The 17464-nt window shown below is 44.6% G+C and overlaps 1 protein-coding gene across 1 annotated transcript in view; it reads left to right on the forward strand.

Annotated features, from left to right (window-relative positions):
- PDPK1 (3-phosphoinositide dependent protein kinase 1) overlaps positions 1–17464 on the forward strand; it is a 1584105-nt gene that overhangs the window by 683448 nt on the left and 883193 nt on the right. The window lies entirely within an intron of this gene.

The following is a 17464-nucleotide window of genomic DNA, read 5'->3' on the forward strand; positions in this document are numbered from 1 at the left end:
ACATAATGGTATTCCTGTGCATGTTTAGAGGGGAGTGATAAAGATGTGAAAGATTTTGTTTAACAGTATTTTAAAAGGAGGAGAAGCCCCAGCATCTTGGAAGAAAGCTGTGGTGGCTGTATTACCCAAAGGAGGGTAAAGAACCATCATACCCAGACTTGTATGGGCACATTTCAGTTTTGAACCAGGATTAAGTGTTTTGTCTTTACTAGCTAAAAGAATGGCAAAGTTGCATAAATTTGTAGAATTGGATCAGTGTAGATGTTCATAGTGTTGCTCAGTACTGCATTAACCTTAGCAATCTCGGTTGTATCCTGTCAAGGATATAACAGCTGGTCAGCTTCCAAAGTGTCAGAGGGTGCCTTGCGCACACTGAACTAATTAAAAGACAAATTTGGGTGTGAAGCCCTTCAGAGTTTTATTACCACCAAAAGAGTAAGCTCCTCTGAGGCTTTAGAGGATCGATGGTTGGCTTCTGCTTTTCTTTGCTGGTCAGATTAGTTTCCTTTGTGTGTGTGTGGGGGGGGGTGTCTTCCATTTTTCTTAATTTATACAACTTTCCTCTTCAGGAGCATTATTTTAAAGCTATGCGAGTTGTGTTAATGGACTCTCTTACAAGACTGACTTTTAAACAGACCACTCTTGACAGTCTAAAAGCGGTGCAAAGTAACTGAAAACATTTTTTCTGTGTTGAAATTGTATTTTACTTGTGTGTGGCTGATAGTATTTTGAAGTGCTTTTTACTGTGCATTTTAGTATTTTGAAGTGCTTTTTACCGTGCATTTTTTCTGTCAAAAATGTAACCTTTGAGGACTGGTAGTGTTTACCAGCATTTGTTGTCTTTCTTGGGAAAGAGACACCGTTTTCACCTTGACCATGGAATCCATACCTCTCAGTCTCTTAGAGCATGAAATCTGGGCAAAGCCATAAGTAAAAGTGGGACAAAGGCCGAAAAATGGGGACAATTTTTAAATATTGCTTTTACAAACTAAGGTAGATGTTAGAATATAGCAATAACCCACGCCTGGGTGTGGTGGATTTACCCACAGTTGGTGTGGTTTGGTCATGAGGGCGAAGCCCGAGTGACCAAACAGAGCCAACCATGGATAAATCCAGCATTACCCACACCCAGAAGTGGGTTATTGCTATTATACAATGACATTATTTAAGAAGAAAAAAAATTACTTTTCTTAAATAATGGCATTGTATAATGCCTCCTTGCTGCCCTTCCGCAGCTGTCTGGTATTCTGCGGCAGTTCTGATGTACTGCGCATACCTACGCAGTACATCAGAGCTGTGGGCAAAAGCAACGGAGAAAGCAAGATCTCCGTTGCTTTTTAAAAACTGTTTCGCTATGTTAAATGAGTTTAACATAGCTAGTTGCTTTTTTAAAGCTGTCTCACTGTGCTAAACTCGTTTAACATAGCGAAACAGTGTGAAAAAAGATTTATACTAATGGAAAAAGTCCGGGCGACCAAACCTTTTTCCATTACTATAACTCTGATTTACAACGTGCACGCTGACCCAATCAGCGTGCACGTTTTTGAATATTTAATTGGGGGTCGTATAATGACAGGTTTTACATTAGCATGAATTTTCTGAAGGGTATGAAGTCTGAAACACAAATGTCTGTCTTTATTTTCTGACTTAAATCTTTAATGAGTTGCCACTAATTTGCCAGAAAAACAATTTATAAAAAACTGGATCAAAAATATGAGGCAAAAATCTGGATAGTCTGCAAAAGACTGTGCAGTTGAGAGGTATGCATGGAACAGATTACCGGTCCCATGGTCAAGTCCTTCTTCCAGCCACACACAGATTCATGATTCTGAACATGAGAATGCAGGGACAAATATAGGGCTTTTTCCTCATATTTCTGATTTAGACTCAGATTCTCTTTTGGGGGGGGGGGTTCTCTTTCTCTGAGACTGTTGACAGTGAGGAGTCTTATTCCCTCAGAAAATATCACCTGTTAGAAGTATCTTCCAGAACCTACACCCATCCCCTTCCATCTTCTTTAGAAGAAAACTGGAAATACCAACAGCAGCCAAAACAACCCGCTAGCTGCCTGCTCTTTAGAAGATGTGCATTACTCTCTGCAATTTTCCTGATTGTCAGCCAGCTGTCCCTAAAAAAAAAAAAAAAAAAAAAAAAAAACGGGATGTATAAAGTTCCTCAGTCTCTTAAATTTTTATACACTGGTTTCAAAACTGACCCAGCAGCTACAGCTTTAGTTGATCCCACTGCTGCTTACACTTAGTTAATTCCAATCCTACTTGTCGCTGCTCTTATGTGCATTAAGAAGACATTGCGGCTTGGGTGTTCATTTAAGTATTTTTATTGTATACAAATACATCAGACTCACTGGAAAGCTTCTTGAAGATATGTATCACACACTGTGATCCTCTTTACTGAGCTGTCTCATAATCAGTGACATTTCAATAGGCATGCAATTATATAGACACTCGTAAAGAAAAAACAACGGTCATGTCCTGATCTCCTGATGTAATAGTTAGGACTGGGTTTAGCAACAGGGACAGTCACTGGAGAATGTTCTGCTTGTGGAGTTTCTGGGATTTTCTCAGAAACGGGGATTGCTGACGGAATGTTCCTGGAACAGCAGCATTGTGCAAGTCACTCTGAGAACTAAAGTCTTTGTCACAGGCAAGATGCTGTTGTTTGGACACTGGTAACCAATGCTTCTGATTTCATCTGAATTCCATTCCTTGTGATTCCACAGTGTACAATCTTGGCTCTTAAACTTTTCACAAATCTGATGCAATCAAAACCTTATGACGTCTGTATCCTGACTATCTCCCTTTTTTCAATGAACTGAGTGATTTGCTGTTTTTTATCATAGTAAGATTTCTGCTAACTTGTAAACTGTGCACCATTGTTAGAAATGTGTGGAATACCATGGACGGAAAAAAATGTTGCTTCAACTTAGTAATGACAGTATTGGAAGTTAGGTTGGGAAGTAGGTCAGTCTCGAACCAGTTTGAATAAGAGTCCACTAACACCAAGTAATGTTAATCAGTCCACTCAAAGATATATGTGGCTACTGTCAACCAAGGTTGTTCAGGAATCTGGCTTAACTGGTTGTTCAGGAATCGGGCTTAACTGGTTGTTCAGGAATCCGGCTTAACTGAAGTGGTTGTTTTTGTTGCTGCATCTTTGTACTATTACAAACTGAACAAGATGAAAGTACTTTATCTCTTGACATAGATGGCCAAAATACTAGACCTCTTGCCCTTCTTTTGGTAGAATCAGTTCCTGGGTAGTCATGATGCAAGATCTTAATATACTCTTGTTGCAAAGATTTTGGAACAATCACTTTAGGATCTTTGCTGCTGATAGCAGTGTCTGACCAAATCTCATCTCTGTATGGAAAATATGGATCTGATATTGTTAATCCTCATTCATTCCTTACGCATGGGTATCGGTTCCAATCTCGGAACTGAGCCAGCCATTTTCCAAGCTTGTGTCAGCTACAAACTCTCGAGCTAAACTTTTACCCGTAATCCCCCTCTCCCTGTTACCTTAGATTTCATTTGCCGCATTGCCATTCGGTTATGTCAAGCTGCTTCTCTTGAGCCAAGTATAGTTATTTGTTGTCAGAATAGTCATTTATATAACTTTATCTGTCAGAAAAGTTTCTATTTTGTTGTCTCTTACCCTATCGCATCTAACAGCCATATTTTCTTGAGTTTTCTTTCTCTACACCGGTATTTCTCCCCTACCATCGTTGGTAATTTTCCTTTCTTCATACCTTCGGGTATTCTTTTGTACCATTGCTGGTACCCTTTCTACTATCCCTTTTTTCTGTCATGGCAGATAAGAAAGGTAGTCCGGGTTTTAAAAGGTGTTCTGATTGTGGACACAAATTACCTACATCTGATGCACACTCTTTGTGCGTTTGTTTGGCCCGCCCTGTATTATCTGTGAAAATGTTTCTAATAGAACTTTCTTAGAAAGGAAAAATAAGTTGTTGCTGAAGGGACTTCTTAAATCTCCCTTTTCAGAGGCTATTTCTGGGTTGGAGGCCTCAACCCCTCCTAGAGCCCATGAGAAAATTTTGGATGTCCCTACTAAGGCCAATCTTTGCCTTCGTCCCCGGCTGGGGACTCCCACCAACCAAAACATAAAAAAACTAAAGTTTCCGCTCCGGAGCTCACTCAGTCAGCCCCAGTACTTTCGGTGCCTAGACTTTCGGCACAGAGGCCTTTGGCTCCATTAGTGATCTCGGCTCCGTCTTCTCCTGCAGCCTTTATAATATCAGCACAGAGGGGCTCGTCTGTTCAGACTATTACGACTACTGTATCAGCACCGACCGCTCATTCGGTGCAGACCTTGACCACGTCGGCTCCGACATCTTACTCTGAACCGACGCCTCAGTTATTGGCTCCAATTTTGTCAGTTCCAGCTTCAGTACCGACAACCACTTCGGCACCGATCCTTGTGTCAGTGCAGACCATGACCTCGGCACCAATGACTTACTCGGTGCAGACACCCGTAGTCCAGTCTCTCTCGGCACCATTGTTCTCTGTGCGAACTGGTGAGGTGGGCACCGAGCTTGTCTCTTCTGTGGACAGGCTTGTTTCTCCCTCAGTTTCCGTGCGGTCCACTAGAAGCCTTTTTGAACATGACGTGTTGCGTCTTGTGCATCAGGTGCTTTTGGCCAGAGGTATCCCACCCCCCAGGACCTATCCTTCCTTGGGAGGTGATCAACCATCTCCAAAGACCCCTTCTTATTCTCCTCCTTCATTGCCTTTGAAGTCAATTGATATAGCACAGTCTCCCCCCTTTGCGGTTCCCTGTATGGATCTCACCAAGGAACCGCAGTTGCCTTCGTGGCAGGAAAGTTTTGCTACAACCCAGGATGACGGTCATGACGCACGTAATTTGCTGCTCCACAGCCATCCGGGGACTCCCAAGTCGGCAGGCTGAGCCACTTGGGGGGAGGGGTGACCCCTGTCCTGGACACTCGCTCCTCTTCAGGTGGACCAGCCTTTCAACTGATGGGGAAGGCTTTCACTTCTGCTGGTGATACTGGGCTGTCTATCCCCCCGCCCTCCTCTGGTACACTGGTTTCACAAGTCGCACCTAGCAGACACCGAGTACAAGGACCTCAGGACATATTCCCACAGGAAACCCCTTTTCCGCTGTCTTCCCCAGCTTCTACCTCTGAGGAAGTCCACCGGAAAAGTTTGTGTAAGAGGAAGCACATGGACTCTTCAGAGGAGTCCCTCACTGAAGACACAGACTTTGATGAGGGGGAAGGATCCCCTCGGTCACCCTCAGAGGTATCCTTCGGTGATGTCATCGAAATCCTTAAACAGAGAGGTGACTGGCAGCCCTCTAATCCGACCTCTGAGGAGTCTGTGTTCCTGCAGACTTTTCATGCCCAGCCCCCTACCTCCTGGGTTACTCCACCTGCCGAAGAACTTGTCCGGCACATCGTACAGTGTGCGTGGAAGACTCCTGACACTGTTGAGGCTATTCCCGGAGGCCACATAAGATTTTGTCCCCTCCTGCTACGGATCCCCATTGGTCAAAAGGTCTTCCTGTGGATGCTTTGCTGGTGGCAGCCGCAACAAAAAAAGATCTGGCAGAAGAAGAAAGCCAGACTGTCCATCCACCTAACAGAGTCCCGGGCCCTGGACAGGATAGGGAAGCGCACCTTTGCATCAGCGACCTTTACTATCAGGTCCCCGAATTATATGGCACACTTTACCAGGCTTCAAAGCGATCTGATTTCCGAGCTCTCTAAAACCTTGGCTGGTGCTGTGTCTGATGAGGTCCGTGGCCTATCAGCTGGCCACCATTGAGTCAATATTTAACTCCTCTATGCGACTGATATCTCATGCATCAGAAGGAGCAGCAAGAGTGGCGGGTTCAGCTGTGGTCTTGAGACGACATGCCTGGATGCGCTTGTGCAATTTCGCGGAACCTTTTAAGGCTTCCTTTCTTAAAGCTCCCATTGAGGCCTCTTCATTTGGACCCAAAGTTAAAAGCACACTGGCCAGATGTGAAAAGGATGGTAAGACCTTTTCTGCCGTAGGTGTCCGTTATTCTTTTCCTCAACGTACTTTCTCCCGAAACCAAAAGAGTGGGAAGATATGGTTTAAGAAATCTCAGGGTCCTTTCCTGTGACACACAGGCTGAGTTCTCCCCTAGAGGCAGAGGGGGAAACTCACAGGGAAGACTCTCCTTTTAGGGCACAGGGGGGTCTTTGTAACCAGGGATCCAGGGACTCTTTCCCTGGCCAATCCTACCAGCGCTCCTGAAGAGCGGCCCAACTCCTTTCCTCTGGAGGTGATTGGGGGTCGTTTCTCCTTGTACCCTTCTGCCTGGCTAAGTATCACCACCGATTCTTGGGTACAAAGTATTATAACCAGAGGATGTCCTTCAAGGCTGCATCTGCAGTCATAACAAATGGGTTGTCCTGTCGTCAGGCAGCCCTTCGGTCGGCCGGATTCCAAAGTCTGGGTCCGGCTTCGGCTGATGTCGCACTTCACCCGACGTCATCTCTGCTGGTCTTCGGGTATAAAGGCATCAGCCGACGCCATTTTCCTCCGTCTTTCTTGCCGCGTGGCGCCCGAAGCAGAAGCTGTTCGCAAGTGCCGGTCGGTCAGATCCAGAGATTACTACTACCGAATACTACTTCGAAGACTTCTAAAAGCTAAGTACCCCGTTGGGGACTCTTTCTTGCCTCAGCCGATGTCAGAAAAAGTAAATAACTGTTTAACTTGTGGGAAACAAATACCTCATAAAGATTTCCACTCTTACTGCCTACCTTGTTTAGGCCCAGACCACGACGTAGCAGCCTGTTTAGCCTGTGCTTCCTTCAACCGACGTACGCTTAGGCATCGGTCGGAGTTTGCTGAACAGTTTTTCGGCTCAGATTTTGCGTACATTATGCCGTCGGATCCTCCGACTACCCAAATTGTTAAAAAACGCAAAGAAAAGACCGAAACTCGCGGTCCGGTTTCGGCGAAACCACGGTTAAGCAAGCGAGTGTCTCTGTTTCAGCGAAACCGAGAAAACGGGTCAATCTTCAGCGAATCCATGACTACTACCGAGGCTCCTGCTACCTTAGTTGAATCGGCCTCTGAAGTTTTGCCTACTACTGTGGTTCCTAGTGAATTATCAGACACCATCCCTTTGGATGTCTCTACCCCAGCACGTGGTGCTGCTAGGCCTCCTGCAGCCATGTCTATAAAGGCCTTTGCCAGGGCTAAAGCAGCTAAAACTGTTAAATCAGTGCCTGTTAAGCCCCCCTCACACAGGCCCACTTCTAGTTCACAAATGCTTACTCTGGCAGAGGATTTAATCTCCTTAATTAGGGGATCCCAATCTCACCCAGACAGGGCCTCTCAGCCTCCAGAAAAGAGACCTAGAGCAGAGCCCCCCGAGCCAGTGTCCTCTGATGATTCTTCGGATGACTCAGACATTACAGATCAGCCAGAGCCTCCTTTTTCTACTTATGAAGATTCCGATGCTGAAGAATCCATTCCATCTGCCTCTCCACCAGAGGAATTTTCCTTTGGGGAAACCTTACATGCCATGAGAGAACAATTTCAATGGCAGGGACAAGATTTCTCAGATTCAAAAAAAAGGCTTAGGACCTTTCTGCGCTTACCACAACATAGGCCCTTAGCTATACCTCCAGTTCTGCCTGTTGTGGATGATGCATTTAATGATGTTTGCACTGCTCTGGATACTTTACCTCCAGCCCCTGCCAAACCAGATAGATTTTACAGGGTGCCAGACACTCATCACCACCTATACAAGGCCCCACTTGCAGATCCTGAGACTGTATCCCAGGGGCCTAAGGCAATAGCTTCGACCTCAGCAAAAAACCCTCTCCCTTCTGAAAGGGAATCCAGGTCCTTAGAGATGGGGGAAAAAGTTTACACCTCTGCTACTCTCTCAGCTAGAGCTTTAAACTGTCAGTTTCATATGATCCAATACCAAGAGTTTATGCTTGATCAGTTAACTAAGAAGCTGTCCTCTGATGACTCCTTAGATAAGAAATATGTTTTAGAAATGGTGAATAACATTCAGCAGGTTAGTAACCATTCTTTAAAATGTGGCTATGATGCACTGGAGGCTTCATTTAGATCAGCCATGACTGGCACAGTGATAAGAAGGCATGCATGGTTGAAAGAACAGGTCTTGCCGGATCATGTTAAAGCAAAGCTGTTAGATGCTCCTATGGATAAGGCCAGTCTATTTGGTACCCTGCTCAGCAAGTAATGAAGAAAATGGAAGAGAAGGCAAAATCTGTACAAACAGTTAAGGATTTCTTACAGGTTCAGCCCCCAAGGTTTAGCAGGAACTGGCCTGCCAAAATTGGTCCTTTCCAGACTCCTCAAAATCTCAAAGAGGCAGGAATAGGCGCTCTAGGGGCAGAAATCAATCCAGAGGAGGTGCCTACAGAGGACGCCAGTGGCAAGGCAATAACCAGCGAGGCACAGACACAACCACTGCCACTGCAACAGGACAATCACAGTGACTTGGCTCTGACACCGCCTACCAGGGAGCAAATAGCAGCCCCTTTAGGCGGAAAGTTAGCCTTATTTTCGAAAAATTGGCACTATATCACAAAAGACAAGTGGATTTTGCAAACCAGAGACCAAGGCTACAGGTTCCACTTCCACACCTTACCAGTAAAAAGAGGAATGCCAAACCTACCTCCAAATCAAAAAAACAGAAGCTCTAAAGCAGATAGCTCAATTAACAAAGATGAGAGCTGTGGAAAGAGTACCAATAACAGAACAGGGCAAAGGATTCTACTCCAGACTCTTCCTAGTACCAAGAAGAGAAAAGTTGGAGACCTATTCTCGACCTGTCCGTCTTAAACACATACATCATTGTCCCAAAATTCAAAATGCTGACCCTACAGCAACTTCTTCCCATGCTGGGCAAGGAGTGTTGGCTGGTAACTCTAGATCTCAAGGAGGCATACCTGCACGTCCCCATACGACCAAATTGCAGAAGATACCTCAGATTTCTTGCAGGATCAGAGCATTATCAATTCTCAGCATTGCCCTTTGGCTTATCTACTGCGCCCAGAGTATTCACAAAATTCCTGGCATCAGTAATCGCTCATTGCAGGCTACAGGGAATCCAAATTTATCCATACCTGGACGACTGCCTGTTACAAGCGGACAACAAAAGCAAGCTGACAACAGATTTACAAAGAGTCATTTGCTTACTACAAGCCCTGGGATACACAGTCAATTTAAAAAAGTCAAGACTGATACCATCCCAGACAAGAACATTCTTCGGTGTGGAATTGGACACAGTAAAACAAATGGCATTCCTAACTGCAGAAAAACAAGAACAACTCCCTCTTTACTTCTTGGCATTAACAAAGCAGAACAAACTAACAGCAAGAAAAGTACTGCAGGCCTTGGGCTTCATGGCATCATGCATAATCCTGGTCCCCCATGCCAGACTGCATATGAGAAAGGTACAGTGGTACCTAAAGAATTTATGGTCTCAACACAGGCACAGCTTAGAAACCGAAATCCCACTAATCCCATGCCTGAAACAAGAGTTCCTATGGTGGGCTCAAGCATGCCAGTCAAACCCAGGCTTGCCCTTCCACAACTTTCAAGCAAACCAAACCATCACAACGGGCGCCTCAGACCTAGGCTGGGGGGCGCACATGTTGGACAAATGCATACAAGGATTGTGGACTCCAGACCAGCTGCACCTGCACATAAACCAAAAAGAAATGCTGGCAGTAAAACTAGCAATCCAGAAATTCAGACCATTCCTCAAAGAAGGCCATTTAATGACAAGGACAGACAACACCACAGTCATGTGGTACATCAACAAACAGGGAGGCACTCATTCATACCCCCTATGCAGAATGACTCTGGACCTTTGGAATATGGCTCTGAGCTACAACATCCAGTTACAGGCAATATTTGTGCCGGGAAAAGAAAACACCCTAGCAGACATGTTAAGCAGAACCACCTCGGATGCTCACGAATGGATGCTACACCCGGACACCTTCAAGGCCATCACAAAGAAATGGGGAATGCCACAAATAGACCTGTTCGCATCCCCACTCAATCACCAGCTCAAAACATTCTGCACAAGGACATACCACCCACTTGCATGGAAGGTGGACACTCTATCCTTCAGTTGGAAAGGCCTGACAGCATATGCATTCCCACCTCTTCCTTTGATGTACAAGGTACTACTGAAAATCAAAGAGGAACGTCCAAGGATAATTCTGATAGCTCCGAATTGGCCAAGACAACACTGGTATCCATTGCTGAGGAGCATGTCTCAGGGGAGAATGTGGTCAATACCCCTGATGCCTTTGATGTTAACGCAGAACAATTACAACACCATGCACCCAAACCTAAAAACCTTGCAACTGACTGCCTGGAACATCACATAACAGCAACTAACCCAGACTTTCCCAAAGGGTTAAAGACATTATCCTTGAAGCCCGCAGACCTTCAACAAGAAGGAACTATGCAGGAAAATGGAAAAGGTTTGTCATTTGGAGTACTGAAAGAGGAAAAGATGTGTCGAACATAGATATTGCTAACATCCTGGAGTACTTGGCAGAGCTTCTACATACAGGCCTGTCCTATTCCTCCATCAAGATACATGCATCAGCTATTTCCGCAGAATACAGCCTCGATCAACCTGTCTTTTCGCATCCTCTACTCAGGCAGTTCCTCAGAGGGATCAAGAATGTAAAACCTCCTAGGAAACCACCATTACCAGCATGGGACTTGAACTTTGTGCTAGAAAAATTGACACTTCCTCCATTTGAACCAGCAGCAACAGCAGATCTTCAACACCTATCATGGAAAACTGCTTTCCTACTGGCAATTACTTCAGCAAGGAGGGTTTCGGAACTACAGGCCTTAATGGCAGTACAGCCCTTCCTAATCTTCCATCAAGATAGAGTGTCCATGAGAACTAATCCTACATTTATGCCTAAGGTGGTATCCAGAGTGTCTTTAAACCAGGCAATCCACCTACCTACCTTCTTTCCCAATCCACAGAACAGGGGGGAAAGACTGCTGCATCCCTTGGGTGTACATAGACAGTTACGCTACTACCTGGACAGAACCAAAAGTAACAGAAAAACTGACCAGCTTTTAGTAGCCTATGCAACAGGAAGGGAAGGAAAAGCAATTTCCAAACAGACAATCTCCAAATGGATAGGAAATTGCATAAGATTCTGTTACTCCTACCATGGAAAACCAATTCCACAGAACATAAGACCTCATTCTACAAGGGCTACAGCCACTACCACAGCTTTCTTACGAGGAGTGGCAACCAAGGACATTATTGAGGCGGCTACTTGGACCTCCGTGCATACATTTGCCAAGCATTACAATTTACCTCTATACTCTAGATCCCGAGCAGGGTTTGCCACTGCTGTATTGCAAGGGATCCTAACTACACCATAATTCTTCTTCCTCCTCCCCTAGTTTGGCTATGGTATTCTACCCATTTGTTATGACTGCAGATGCATCCTTGAAGGACATAGTACAGTTTTGTACCTACCATAAATGTAGATGTCCGAACAGGATAGCATCTGCAGTCAGGATTACCCACCCTCCTTCCCTCTGTGGTACTCCTAGGGTATGTACCCTCCTAATAGCTAGCTGGGGGGGGGGTCTCTTATGGTGTATTTGTTTGTATATATGTACATACATGCTTATTTTTGTGTTTGCCTTCTACTATTTTGGAAACATTGGCATTTATCCAAAATTTAGCTTCCAAGAGGGCAACTGGCATCTGGGGCAAGAAACACTGAGGAAAATGGCGTCGGCTGATGCCTTTATACCCGAAGACCAGCAGAGATGACGTCAGGTGAAGTGCGACATCAGCCGAAGCCGGACCCAGACTTTGGAATCCGGCCGACCGAAGGGCTGCCTGACGACAGGACAACCCATTTGTTATGACTGCAGATGCTATCCTGTTCGGACATCTGCATTTATGGTAGGTACAAAACTGTACTTTATCATCTACCCTTCGATATTTGTCCTGTCCCTTCAAAAAACCTTCCCGATGTTCCATCCAGTCAAAGGGAAGAAGCAGCACTAGAGATAGAAAAGCTGCTAAGAAAGAGAGTCATCCAAATAGTTCCTCCAGACCAGATAGGATTCGGATTCTACTCAAGACTATTTTTGATGCCAAAGAAAACCAGGGACTGGAGACCAATTTTGGATCTCAGTGTATTGAACAAGTTTGTGAGAGTACAAATATTTCGGATGGTCACAGTACAGTCTATCCTCCCGCATTTGGAAAAAGACGATTGGATGTGCTCGATAGATCTTCAAGATGCATACTACCACATAAAAGTGGACAGACCATCAAGAAGATTTCTGCGCTTCTGTGCGGGAGCCAGTCATTACCAGGTCAGAGTACTGCCCTTCGGACTCTCTACAGCCCCCAGAGTGTTCACAAAGTGCATGGCAGTCATCACAGTTCACTTGTGACTTCAAGGATTGCAGGTGTTTCCATAACTAGACAACTGGCTCATTTCCGCCCCCCACCAGACATCTACTTGAAGAAGCCCTAGCATACTCTCTTCTCACTGCACAAAGGCTAGGCACAGCCATAAACTTGGCAGAAATCCAATCTCACCCCATCTCAGTCGACCAAATTCATAGGGGTTATCTTGCATACAAAGAACTGCAGAGCTGCCATTCCAGAGCACAGAATTTTAAGGATAAAGCAACAACTGATTCCAATCCTTTCAAGGGAGAAATCCACAGCTCGCTCTGTTCTGCAGCTGTTGGGTTCCATGGCAGCCTCCATCACCATTGTCCCCCTGGCCAGGTTTCAGATGAGGCTTCTATAATGGCTACTGCTCACCCAATCGTATCCTTTTCAGCATCCTCTTTCAGCCAAGATTCGAGTAACCCACAGGTGCAAACTGGATTTAAATTGGTAGATGACACACAATCTGTCACAATGATCTCGCCCTTTCTCCGCCGAGCGACCCAAGGCCACAGTGACCACGGATGCCTCCCTGATGGGGTGGGGGGGCTATGTCAGGGACAGACAGTCCAAGGCACTTGGTCCGAACTGGAGGCCCATCTGCATATAAATGTTCTAGAGCTGAGGGCGGTGCTTCTGGCTTTGCAAGCATTCCATTTCCTGCTGCTGTCTGGGACGATTGCGATTCAATCAGACAACATGGTGGTGGTTTGGTACATCAACATGCAAGGTGGAACCAAATCTTACCCCCTTTGTCGAGAGGCCATGAGGATATGGCAATGGGCGATGGCTACCAACCGTTTTCTTCTAGCAACGCATATTCCCGGGAGTTCCAATGTGGTAGCAGACCGACTCATCAGGTACATTCTACAACCTCACGAGTGGTCCCTGAATCCCTTGATAGCGGCGGATATCTTCCACTGCTGGGGCTGTCCTTGCTACAACCTTATTGCATCCCCGACCAACTACAAATGCAACAACTACTTTGCCCTGATTCACCCTCCGGGACAGTCACCCAGGGACGTTCTAGTCCATGATTGGTCCTCAGGTCTTCTTTTTGCATTCCCACCTTTTCCCCTCATTCCCCAGTTTCTGAAGAAAGCCCGTCCGTTGAAGAGCAAGGTGATCCTCATAGCACCATATTGGCCTCGTCAGGTTTGGTTCCCCTTCCTTTGGCCTCACCTACTAGATCAACCATGGATTCTCCATCCAACCCCGGAGTTGATCTCACATCCACAGAACCTGATCCATCCCAAATTGAACAGCCTGAAGCTCACCGCTTGGCTACTCCAATTCCCTTGATTGCCAGGCAGAATGATCTTTCTTTACTAGTACGTGACATTCTCATTGCATCTCATAAGTCTTCCACTAGAATTACTTATCTAAGCAAGTGGAAAAGATTTACCTGTTGGCTGAAAGATACAAGTAGATCCCTTCTCAGCACCAGTGTCGATAATACTAGACTATCTGGCCAACCTTTTCCAATCGGGTCAATCTACCATTAGAGTTCATTTGGCTGCAGTTTCTAATTTCCATGAAGGTGTCCAAGATTCCTCTCTTATGTCTCACAAATTGTGCAAGACCTTCATAAAAGGTGTGAATCATCAGAAGCCACCTTTTAGAGAACCTATTCAACCATGGGATCTATCATTAGTTTTACAAGCTCTGGCAATGCCACCCTTCAAACTAGCTTCTTTTTGCGACCTCAGGTATTTGTCATGGAAAAGCTTGTTTTTGGTCGCCATTACTTCTGCCAGACGTATCTCTGAGCTTTAAGCTTTATGTATCAAGAGTCCATACTTGATTTTTCATAGAGAATAGTGTCTTTGAGAACTAATCCTTTATTTCTGCCAAAAGTGATTTCTGAAATGTCCATTAATCAAACCATTGAATTGCCAGTTTTCTTTCCTAATCATTCAAACAGAGGAGAGTATTGCCTGCATACCCTAGATATCCACAGACAAATCCATTTTTACTTAAACAGGACTAGGTCCTTTCGTAAATCTGACCAGTTATTTTTGGCCTTTTCTGGACCTAGATTAGGATCTGCTGTTGCTAAGGTCACATTAGCTAGATGGTTGAAGGACTGTGTGACCTTCATTTATACACAACATAATATCCCGTTGCCTAACACCATGAAAGCTCATTCGACAAGGTCGGTGGCAACTTCTGCTGCCTTCCATGCCAGAACTTCTTTACATGACATCTGTGCAGTTGCAACTTGGGCTATGCCTCATACCTTCATCTATCATTACAAATTGGATTTGGCCTCCAGGAGAAGAGCATCTTTTGGTTCTGTGGTGCTCAGGGATGTCCTTCCATGAGAGCCTCCCAGGAATAGAGGTAGCTGGGGACTCTGTCCCATGCGTAAGGAATGAATGAGGATTAACAATATCAGATAAAGAAGTTATGTCTTACCATAACGTTCCATCTGTATTGTTGATCCTCGTTCAGTCATTACGACCCTCCCTCCTTCCCCCTCCTGTGGTTTCTAGTGGATCTCACCATCCAGTTCTCTTAGGTCATTTGACCAGAGGTAGCCTGTAACTTCTTTTGACTTGCAAACTCAATCTGAGGTAACGGGGAGAGAGGGATTATGGGTAAGAGTTTAGCTCGAGAGTTTGTAGCTGTCGTGAGCTTGGAAAATGGTCTGCTCGGTTCCGAGATCAGAACTGATACCCATGCGTAATGACTGAATGAGGATCAACAATACAGACGGAACGTTATGGTAAGACATAACTTCTTTTTCTACTGGCAAACAAGATTGCTTTGAAAGGCCAACCTCGACTGATAGAGGTTTAGCTTCTATAGAACTGGATCTGAAGCTGTGAGAGTTCTGAGCTCATGAAGATTTCCATGGCTTCAAAATAAAGTTACTCATTATATGCTGCTCTGTGTTTTTTTCTGAATGATCTGGATAAGGTGTCAGCAAGATAAAGAAGTTTGCCTTTTGTGTAAATAAGATTGAAATTGTATTTCTGCTATCAGAGCATCATACATTGTAGTTGAAGCTGTATGCGTAGGCTTTCTCAAAATATTAACAAGAGGTTGGTGGTCAGTTTCAGTCTTGATAGGTCAGTCATAACTTTAATCATGGAACTTCGAACCTGCAAACACATTTGCCAAAAGCTCTCTTAATGTGGGCATATTGCATCTCTGTTTGGGTAAGAGTTCTCGATGCATAGGCTACTGGTCTACTGTCTTGAAGAATGACTGCACCTAGACCAAATTTAGAAGCATCACAGGAAAGAGTAACTGGTTTGTGAATGCCATAGTAGCTGAGTTGGTGGGTTGGGAGTTTTCTGTTTCAGGACATCAAGTGCTTTTTGGTGCTGACCATAGCCAAATTACAACTTTGTGCGTCACCTCTCTTAGCAGTGCTGAAAGTTAGCTTAAATCTGGAATTAACTTGCCTAGGTAGTTGGCCATGCCAAGAAAACAGAGGGCTTGAACATTGTCTGGAGCGGGCTTCTCGAGAATTGCTGTTTGGTTGGAAGGATCTGGTCGTAACCCTGAACTGGTAAACATGACCAACATAAGTAACTTCTCGTAGCCTGAATTTGCAGTTCAAAGGATTCAGCGTAAGATTCATTTGACACGCTCTTTCCAGAACTTTCTTGAGGTTTCTGTTATGTTTGACATCACCATTATCTCCTACTAGAATATCATCTTATAATAGCACATGGATAGACAGAAAAAATTTGCTCCATTGCATGTTGAAAGACTTCACTGGCAGAATTTATTTCAAATGGCATTCTCAGAAATTGTGTATCTTCCAAATGGCGTCCCAAATGTGGTTAACAATGAAGATTTTCGGTCAAGCAAAATTTGCCAGAATGAACTCTCTGCATCTAAGACAGAAAAAAAGTGGTGTGTGGCATGAGTGCAGCAACCTCTTCAACTGTGCGTGTTGGATGAGGAGGCCTTTTTAATGCTTTGTTCAGATCTCTTGGATCAATACATATTCTAATAATCATCTGAGCTTTTCTTGTAAACTACCACCATGGAGGATACCCGTTCAATAGGTTCTTCTACTGGACAAATTATGCTTTGCTGCACCATTTTGTCTAGCTCAGCTCTGACTCTGCTCTGAATAGCTACTGGAACTTGGTCTAACTTCATAGAGTACAGAACTGGGAGTTCACCTAATTTGTCTGCAAAAATGTCAGCATACTCAGAAAAAGTTTGAATGAAATTTGAGCTGTTGTCATTCAGTCTTACATGGTGAACAACTTTATTAAGTGAAGGCAGTCCCACTTTCGAACTTTTATGAGGCCTAATAATGACTGCACATGTTTCTTAACCAAGAAAAATTGCAAGTCGTAGCTGTTCCTAGCAGAGTAACATGAAAGCACTACTGAGCCTTCGGTTTATTTCTCTTCACTAACACAAGCAACAAGCTTCACACACTTTGTCAAATCAAGTTGTCCTGCAGCTTTTACTCTAACAAATGTTTCTGCTGACATAGCATTGCGCTTTAAGCCAGTATCTACTTTGAGCTCTGCGGGACTCCCATTAATCCAAACAGTACAAAAGATTTCATTCTTTGCCTACAAATCTACTGCATTGACTGTTTCACCAAACACAGACACACTATCAATATAAAAAGCTGCAGCTTTCTAATTGATCAACTTGCCTCTTGGAATGGCCTCTCTTAATAAAATAATTTGCTTTATTTGATTTACAGAACCTTTTGAAATGATTCCACTTGTTGCAAGAGTGACACTGCTGACCAAAAGCTGAGCACTTTTCTCTCTTGGGTTTGTGATTTCCACCACAATCACGACAGTTATCTGTGAAGCTGGGTGGGTGCACATGTTTTGACTTTGCTGCCTCACCCTTATGCTTCACTGAGCATACTCTGGAATTTGCTGGAAAGACTCTGGGTTTCCCAGGGACTGTTACAAGACAAGCAGTAGCTGCCATGTGCTTAGGCCTGTTTCTTTTAACCACGTGCTGCATACTGTTAACA

This window comes from Protopterus annectens, chromosome 12.part0 (genome assembly GCF_019279795.1).
Source record: "Protopterus annectens isolate FY-2018-M chromosome 12.part0, PAN1.0, whole genome shotgun sequence".
Taxonomy (NCBI): Eukaryota; Metazoa; Chordata; order Ceratodontiformes; family Protopteridae; genus Protopterus; species Protopterus annectens.